This window comes from Zingiber officinale, chromosome 7A (genome assembly GCF_018446385.1).
Source record: "Zingiber officinale cultivar Zhangliang chromosome 7A, Zo_v1.1, whole genome shotgun sequence".
In the NCBI taxonomy this organism is placed as follows: domain Eukaryota; kingdom Viridiplantae; phylum Streptophyta; class Magnoliopsida; order Zingiberales; family Zingiberaceae; genus Zingiber; species Zingiber officinale.
This window is the reverse complement of record NC_055998.1, coordinates 36244156-36253259: the sequence shown is the minus strand read 5'-3', so window position 1 is coordinate 36253259 and position 9104 is coordinate 36244156. Positions and strand designations below refer to the sequence as shown.

Genomic DNA, 9104 nt, shown 5'->3' with positions numbered 1-9104 from the left:
TGCTGGAGCCGAAAAAGGTATAGCTTTATTTGCAGGTTCCTCCAAAGAAAAGAAGAGCAAGCCTGAGTATGAAGAAGATCCCGACCAAGACTCCGAAGATGAAGAACACCTGGTGAACCTGGTAAGAAAAATGTTCACCAGGAGAAAAAGGAGCTTCAGCACAAAGGACCTTCAGAAGATCAGTTCTCCCTCAGATCAAAAGAACGTGACTTGCTTCGGCTGCAACAAAAAGGGACATTACAAGAATGAATGCCCAAAACTGAAGTTCGATAAACCGAAGCCAACCAAAAAGAAGGCCCTCAAAGCAACGTGGGACGACTCCTCGGACGAATCAGAGGAAGAAGAGCAGAAACATCAGAGCCACCTCGCACTGATGGCCCGCGAAACTGAAACAGAAGACGAGTCGGAAGATGAAGACGGGTCTGAACCCGTAACAAGCCACGAGTCCATACTCATTTCCGAAGGCCCGAATGAGGTATATTTTAATTTAAACAAAAAATTTTTTAGAATTATTTCCTGTTTAAATAGTAAATTAATTAAAATAGAAAATGAAAACAAATCACTTCTTGAGGAAAATCAAGACCTCAAGGAAAAAATAAAAAATTCGAATCCAACTCAAGATCTAACACTTGAGGAGGAGAATTTATCATTAAAAAATGAAATAAACAATTTAAAGGAGATGTTAGAAAAATTCACAACAAGATCAAAAAATCTAGACTTAATCCTAAATAATCAAAAGGCATGCTATAATAAAACCGGACTAGGATATAAGTCGAATTCAAATAAAACCTTCAAATCATTAATAACCCAATACAAATCAACCAATCTAGCTTGGGTTCCGAAAGTGTGATTAACCACGCAAATAGGACTTAATCAATATTATATACCTAAAGAAAAAATACATTATATAGACTCGAATAATCCAAATCAAAATCCAAAATACAAACCTAAATTAAATTCAAAATCTAAACACCTTAATCAACAAAATAATCACCAAGTTAACTATAACTATAAAAGGAATCGACACAAACCTAAAACCAAAATTTAAATTAATGGCCAATAATTCAGGAGGAGGCTCCAGAATAACTGGCACCTCCAAAAGTTACTAACCCGGCAGGGTAATTAGGATTAGTTAAAAAGAGACTAAGTTTAACTTGAATCAATGATACTGGTGAAATTTTTGGATGATAGTACGTTAGGAAAACTTGGGCATCGCATGTCTAGAAAGATATGGTTTCGATCTGGTGCATTTGGCCAAGTGGAACTGACCGAAGCTACCCTTAAATGGATCCTAATCAGTTAGACCAAGGTTTAGTACTAAGCTCCGTGGATAGTGTTAGGATCGATGATCGCGGCTAGAGAGGGGGGTGTGAATAGCCGCCCCAAATTTTCGCATTTCTTTCTACAATTAGGGTTAGCACAGCGGAAATAAAACGAATAGAAACGAAAGGGAAAGAAGACAAACCTCAAACAAACCGATGTAACGAGGTTCGGAGATAAACTCCTACTCCTCGGCGTGTCCGTAAGGTGGACGAAGCCTATCAATCCGTCGGTGGATGAGTCCCCGGAGAACCGACTAATAGATGCTCCTTGTGGGTGGAGAAACCTCGCCACAGTACTTGTAACAACAAGAAAGGAGTACAAGGAAAGCAAGAAGCAAATACAAACAACAATATGAATGCTACACTCGCTTGCCTTCTCTGTCGACCGGAGGCGATGAAGCAGCAACTTCACAACCCAACTGCAGCAGCTGATCGACGACTAGAAGCTCACGCGAAGCTTCGGAAGCGAGCTCAACAAAGCTCAGAACCTCAGAGCACAGAAGCAGAAGCTTCAATCCAAGGAAGAAGAAGAAGTAGTAAACAATGTAGAAGCTCTCAGCCTCCTTTTATACCTGCGGAGAAAGAAGCACAGAATCTAGCGGTTGCGTCGCAACGGCTAGTGCCCTGATCGGTCTGTGGACCGATCAGGGAACCTACTGATCGGTCCACAGACCGATCAGGGAACTTCCTGATCGGTCCCCAGACCGATCAGCCCCTCTTGCGCCTCGCTCCTGTTCGGCTTCTGATCGACTCCTGATCGGTCACCAAACCGATCAGTTATCACACAGTATGCTACTGATGTGTTACTGATCGGTTACCAGACCGATCAGAATATTCGCAGTATCACTGGATCGATCACCAGATCGATCCAGCTCATGGTTTTCGCCCAAACCAAGTCCAAACCAACATCCGGTCAATCTTGACCTGTTGGTACATTGCGCCTAGCATCCAGTCACTCCCTTGACCTGCTAGGACTCCCCGCTAAGTGTCAGGTCAATCCCTTTGACCCACTTAGACTTTTCTCTCCGTACCAAGTATCTGGTCAATCCTATGACCTACTTGGACTTCCCATCACCAGATGTCCGATCACCCTTGATCCATCTGGATTTTCCCTTATCCGGTTTCACTCACCAGGACTTTCACCTAGCTTCACTCACTAGGGTTTTCACCTGGCTTCACTCACCAGGATTTCCAATCTGCCTGACTTCACTCACCAGGATTTCCCAACTGCCTGGCTTCACTCACCAGGACTTTTCCAACTGCCTGGCTTCACTCACCAGGACTTTCTAACTGCCTGGCTTCACTCACCAGGACTTTCCCGTCTGCCTGGCTTCACTCACCAGGACTTTCTACATCCGGTCCAGAGAATGAGCTACCGAGCCCTCTCTGACCACAGTCCGGAGAACGAGCTTCCGAGCCCTCTCCGACTTCCCATGTGCCAAGCTTCCATCTTGGACTTCTCCGTGCCAAGTCTCCATACTTGGACTTTTCCCGTGCCAAGCTCCCTGCTTGGACTTTTCCGAGTCAAGTCAACTCACCTCGGGTCAACCAAGTCAACCTTGACCACAGGTTGCACCCACAATCTCCCAAGCTTGTATCCTTGTCAAACATAACTCGTCAAACATCAAAACACAACTCGAGTCAAGTCAACTCGAGTCTGGTCAACCAGGTCAACCTTGAACTAAGGTTGCACCAACAATCTCCCCCTTTTTGATGTTTGACAAAACTCATAATCAAACCCATAATCAAGTTAGGTTAACCCGATAACCTAACTTAGATTTTCTAATGTTCTTCCTTGAACATTCTCCCCAAACCTACATCTCTCCCCCTTTTTGACACACATCAAAAAGAGGGAATCAAGGTCAAGAGTTTGTTCCTAATGAAAGTCCCATACCTTTCATTGAAACTCTTAATTTCCCCCTTTACACTAGAGTCAACAATTAACTTAGTGATAATCCCATATCACTCATCCTCAAAAATTTCGACAGTAAAAACTCCCCCTAAAAGTCAACTCCTCCTTGACTAATAGGTAAAACTCTCCCTAAAGGTCAACTCCCCCTTAACCATTGCACCAACAATGTCTTGGAGAGTTTCAAACCTTTAGAAACCTAAAACACCACTTCCCGAGCTGCAATTTTAGACAAACAGTCGAAATTCAGCAGATTGGCACGCCCTGATCGGTCACCAGACCGATCAGGGATTCCCTGGATCGGTCACGGTGACCGATCCAGGCAACTCTGGATCGTCACTGATCGGTCACCAGACCGATCAGGACTTCTCTGGATCGGTCCGGTGACCGATCCAGCATCTGAAATCAGAGATTTCTGATTTTCTCCCCGGGAGAAATTCAGAAACTCACAGAAAATTACAGAAAAATTCCAAAAATCGTAAAATTTTGAGGATACATTCCTCATACCATATACTATCATGGAAAAATAATTTTAGATGAAAATAACTTCCATTTTCAAATCTTGATACAAAGTTCAAAAACTTTGAAATAGTTCAAGTTTACCTCAACTTTGTATCAATTTGCTCAATGATGAATGCTATCACTAGAAAAGCTTCATCAAGGTTTTTCAAATCAATTTTGAAATGATTTTAAACCCTTTAATTTGGGACCACAATCTTTGGGCTATATGTACATGACTTGTACATAAGCTTTCCCTATGATCCCCAATTAGAATTAGGCTCATCTAGGTACAAGAACTATGCACCTTGATCCTAACTCATAATCCTAATATCTCACACACACCTAAGATGTATCAAACACATCCAAGTCAATTTTGATGTGAGATATGGGTTTAGGTTATCTTAGGCTAAGGTCTCATGCATTTTCTAAACATCAATTTGATCTCCATATCAAATTATGTTTTTAACCTTAAATCAATTTCATTGATTATAAATGCAAGAAATGATGACATGGCATAAAATGATGTCATAAATAGAAGCATGTTCCAATTTCATGATGTCATGGCATAAAGTATAAAACTTAAAATAAGCATGACATATAATTAGCCTAAGCATTATCATGACATTTCGAATGATAATAAGTTAAACATGATGTCATGGCATGGTATATGGCAAACAACCATGGTAAGTTAGCACAAATAAAATACCTAGATTACCTATCTAAGTATCCTTAACACCTTAGCTAACTTAAAGTCTAAACCTAGATTGCTCAAAGTGCTTCAAGAAAATGCCCAAACCTAAGTTGGCATTCCTATTTTTCTTGATTAATTTATGCCACTTAACATTAAGTATATCCTCAAATATTGACATATTTCATATTTCCTCAAGAATAGCACCTTTTTAATTAAGGCCTAGATTGTCTTAAATTCCTAAGAGAGTACCAAGACCCCAACTTGGTATTTCTCTAGGTTTTCCTAACTTGTGCCAATAAAGATTAAAGTCGATATAATTTTTTTTTTAAATATGACACAATTTACTCTTCAAGGAGTAAATGATAAATCCATTTCATTTTCAAGGATTCACAAAACCTTGAAAATGTTCCTTGAGTGTCAATTTCCTCAAAGTTGGGTTAACTACCCTTCTAATCGGAGTTGACACTCTCTAACCCATCTATGGGGTAGAGAAGATGCTCCTAAGAACCCAATACCTATTAGAGCTCATTGGGTTCACTAAATATTCACTAGGGATAACTTCCCTAGCAACCCTCCTAATGACCCTCTTAGGCTTTAAAGCCTTGGCCATTTGGGACTCATCAAGATCAACTCTAGGGGTGACTCCCCTTGTGACCTTGGTGTTGGTCTTCCTAGCCCTAGGTTTTGTTCCATAATCGAATGGAACATTATGATAGGTGGGCTTGACCATTTGGGACTTAGGTTTGTGACCCAAACCTTTCTTGTCCTTGGGCTTTGAAATTTGACCCTTAGACCCTAGAGTTGACTTCTCTAAATTCTTTAGGGCCTTTTCTAGAGTGTCAAGTCTTAACCTCAAGACTTGATTTTCTTTCTCTAAAACCTCAAGTTTTAATTTATCATTCTTTCTTGAGGTGTTCCTAGGCATATGTCTAGTTGTCTTGGGGTTTCTACCTAGGTTCTCCTTAGCCTTAGATGAGTTAGTCCTAGGGTTGGCTTTCCTAGTGTTATCCTTATCTAGGTTAACATGTTTGGCACCTAAGCATGTATATTGATTCCTATAATTAACATGCTTATCATTCTTGACAATAGCAATAAGGCTACTAGCATATATCCTACTAGAATTGTAAGAATGTGCCTTAGAGATTACCTTACGGTTTGCCCTAGCTCCCCCTATACATATGCTCGATCTCTTGTCCTTGTGAGATTGCCTCCCCCTCGGACATTGGCTCCGATAATGTCCCCTTTGCTTGCATTGGAAGCACACCACGTGTCACGCCCCCAGGTAGTCCCTGTCCGAAGAAATTTCGGCAGCATCTCCCCTGTACGACGGACAATATGAAGCTCAGTATACATATATCTCCATACCTCGGCCACACACGGCCGGAATAATACAATACAAAAGAACAAGCCACGCAGTTTATATCAACATTCCACATAATTCAACATATAATCAATCCACGCAGTTTAATAAGGAAAGACGATATAAAATCTCGAAAATATATGTACACATCCTACTCCACTACATCGAAGAAAACCAAATCCACGAAGTAATGAAAATATCTGCAGCGGAAAACAATAGTAGTAAACCTGAATGTTCAATGTCCACAATACAACCCACAATACAAGTATTTAAGATGCAAAAGCAGAATAAATCCGACAAAGAAAATCCTCGCGACAAAGGGGCTAGCGACTGGAATCTCTCCTGACGGCCTCAACCTGAAAAATAGTAACAACGGGGTGAGTTCAAAGAACTCAGCTGGTAAACCAATAGACATGTACAGCAATATATATCCACCAGTAAAAACCTAAGGTACAGTCTCCTAAACCATATGATCAATAGTACAGTTCTCTAACCATACAATCTATATAGTACAGTCTCCTAAGTATAACAGGTATGCAAGACTAAATAAACTGCAGTAACCAACAATAAGCATGCAATACAATATACTGCAAGAATATAAAAAGTGCATAACTGAAATAAACTGTACTCACCTGCGAGGTTTGAGGATCTCCTATACGGATAAAAAAGTCGTAGACAAAAGACATAACTCAGATGCATGTCAATCATATGCAATCACCAAATGCATCAATCATAAATAATGCAACTGTATATGATGCAAATGACATGTCCTGGTCACCCCAACTGCCAGCCACCTCACACACAATGGTGAGACCGAGTGGGTAGGGTCGTGACAACCTCTGCATCACTACCCCGATGAGTGACCGAGTGGACGGGATGTTGAGTACACCTATCCTCCCGCCTCAAACATAGTGAGGGAGCGTAACGCTCTCATCTCGTACGCAATGACGGGGAGGGACCCGGTGTGCTACCACGCTCCATCACGCTACCCATGAGCGCCCCAGCGGAGCACTACTGGCAATCTACCCTACACACCCGAGTGCTGTCACTACCCATGCAGTGAACACGTTGTGTGCGGGTCCATGTAGCCGACGAGCTCAACAATAATGGAGTCGTCAATCGCCCAGCATGCAATCATGCAATATGGTGCATGCGGCTACAGTATGTCATACCTGAACATAGCCTCCTCCATATATGTGGGTGCCCAAAAGGTAAACGCATATATATAACCATGATATAAACAGCATAAATCCAAAGACATCACATATAACAATGAGGTAAGTATCATGAATCCAAGAGCATGTATCACACATGTAAAGCAACTAATCCAGTAGAGTAGAGCACTATAGATATGCATCTCTATGAACATATTTACACATGGCAAGAGATAAAATATCCAATCCTGAAGTAAAGCAACTAGCAGATGAAGCATGTGATAGGTATCAACTAGCTAAGACCAAGGGGGAGAATAATCTACTATCTACCACTAGTAAATATATATAAGCTACACATATCATAAGACATTATCAAAAGATAAGTCAGAGGGTACCCGCCTCCAATAGAAGGTACAATCAAGCAATCCAAGGTCGAGACGCCTGTCTCTAATCAGAGTCCTGTGTCAATCAAACAATATATATATATATTATTTAGCTAAATCCAAATGAATAGCTAAATAAAATCCCTAAACCTAAATTAGGGCAAAGCCCTAATCACAACCTCAATCTACATAATTAAATCTAATGGTTAATTAGGATTAGTTACCTAATCTCTAATCACCAATTAGATTAGAAATCCAATCTTAGATTAAATCCAATAGTTGACTAGGGTTAATTGTCTTAACCCTAATCATTCCATTAGTTTAATCTAAGCAATTAAATCTAATCACAATCAACATAACCCTAATTCATCCACAACAGGCATAACCATCTAAAATAACCAAACTACATGATGATCTACTACCCAATCAAAAATCCTACACCATACCTTAACCTCACAGCCCCCTATTGATGCTGGAACAAAGTGTTCTGCTCGATGGAGTAGCTGCCGGAACCAAAGAAACTCCACAGCAAGCACAGACCTCACCTCCTGATCGGATCAAGAAGGGTTCAATCAATGGAGATCACGGATCACACAATAAACCTTCAAGCCTTTGCTCGGCAACTCAATTGATCCCATCATCTCCAACCAAAACCTAAACCAACCACAATAAGATGACCAATTCGATCAGAGAAGAATCCAGCACAAGAAGATTCAAATCCAAAAGAAGAACCCTAATCTAGCTAAACCCTTGAATCAACAAGGATCCAGTGATGAATCAAGAGGCAATTTCAGAAGAGGGGCTTTCGGTTAAGGCTGGCTTACCCACGCCGGCGATCGAGTGATACAGATCCGGACTAGGGCACCTCTCCAAGCTTCGGTAGGCGATTGGTTGGGAGTCGACGCAAGATCTGGTCCTTCACCGTGCCCTAGCCGCCGCACCTTCGGCGATCGGCCGCAAGCACCACCGGAGCAGAGACCCTTCGGCCGAAGGCAGCCCGGTCTTCCTTGGCACCGTCGAGATCCAGCGATGAGTTCCTCAGGATCGGCGACGAAGGCTAGAGAGATCGAGGAAGGAGAGGGTCGCGTAGGAGGAGATCGGCTTCCAAATCCGCCGGACAGAACCCCCTGATCAGATCCAGCTCCTCGGCACCGTCAAGCTCCGGTGACCCCACTAGTTTCCGTCGAGGTCGACGATCACCGGAACCCCCGGCTGTGCTTCATCCGCGAGAAAGAGAGGTCGAGAGGAGTTGGGGAGATCGGGGAAGAAGGTGTTCGGGTTGGGTGAAGAGTCGGGTGAATCGGCGATGGGGTTTGGGGGAGAAAAGAAATAAAGGAAATGAATTTATATATTAACACATTTCCTCACTTAAACGGGTATCCTAAACAGGCTTTATCCGAACCCAAAGTTGATCCCCTCAAAACCCTCCGTATGAGCTCCGAAAAATTCCCAGAAAATTTCTAAAAATTCTGGAAAAATTCTATAAGGCTATTTCCCAAATAACCTTATTTATTTAAATTTTTCCGAGATCTCACATCCTCCCCTACTAATAAAAATTTGGTCCCCAAATTTCGCTATAACCAGCCGCTAACACTAGATATAACCAAAACGTATAAATGCTGAAAGAAACTCTAACCCACATATCTCAAATAAAAAGATGGGGGTATCGAGCTCGGATCGTATCCTCCAGCTCCCATGTAGCCTCCTCGTCAGAATGATGCTGCCATCCAACTTTAACCAGTCGGAACGTCTTGTTCCGCAACTGACGTTCTCTACAGTCCAGA

The 9104-nt window shown here is 42.0% G+C and overlaps 1 long non-coding RNA gene across 1 annotated transcript; it reads right to left on the bottom strand.

Annotated features, from left to right (window-relative positions):
• Positions 1-7336: 7336 nt before the first annotated feature.
• Positions 7337-8680, bottom strand: LOC122000052. Its single transcript, XR_006116907.1, has 3 exons — positions 8145-8680; positions 7767-7974; positions 7337-7396 (listed from the first exon to the last, which is right to left on the bottom strand). It is a non-coding gene; the product is annotated as an uncharacterized LOC122000052 (long non-coding RNA).
• Between the last annotated feature and the right edge of the window lie 424 nt (positions 8681-9104).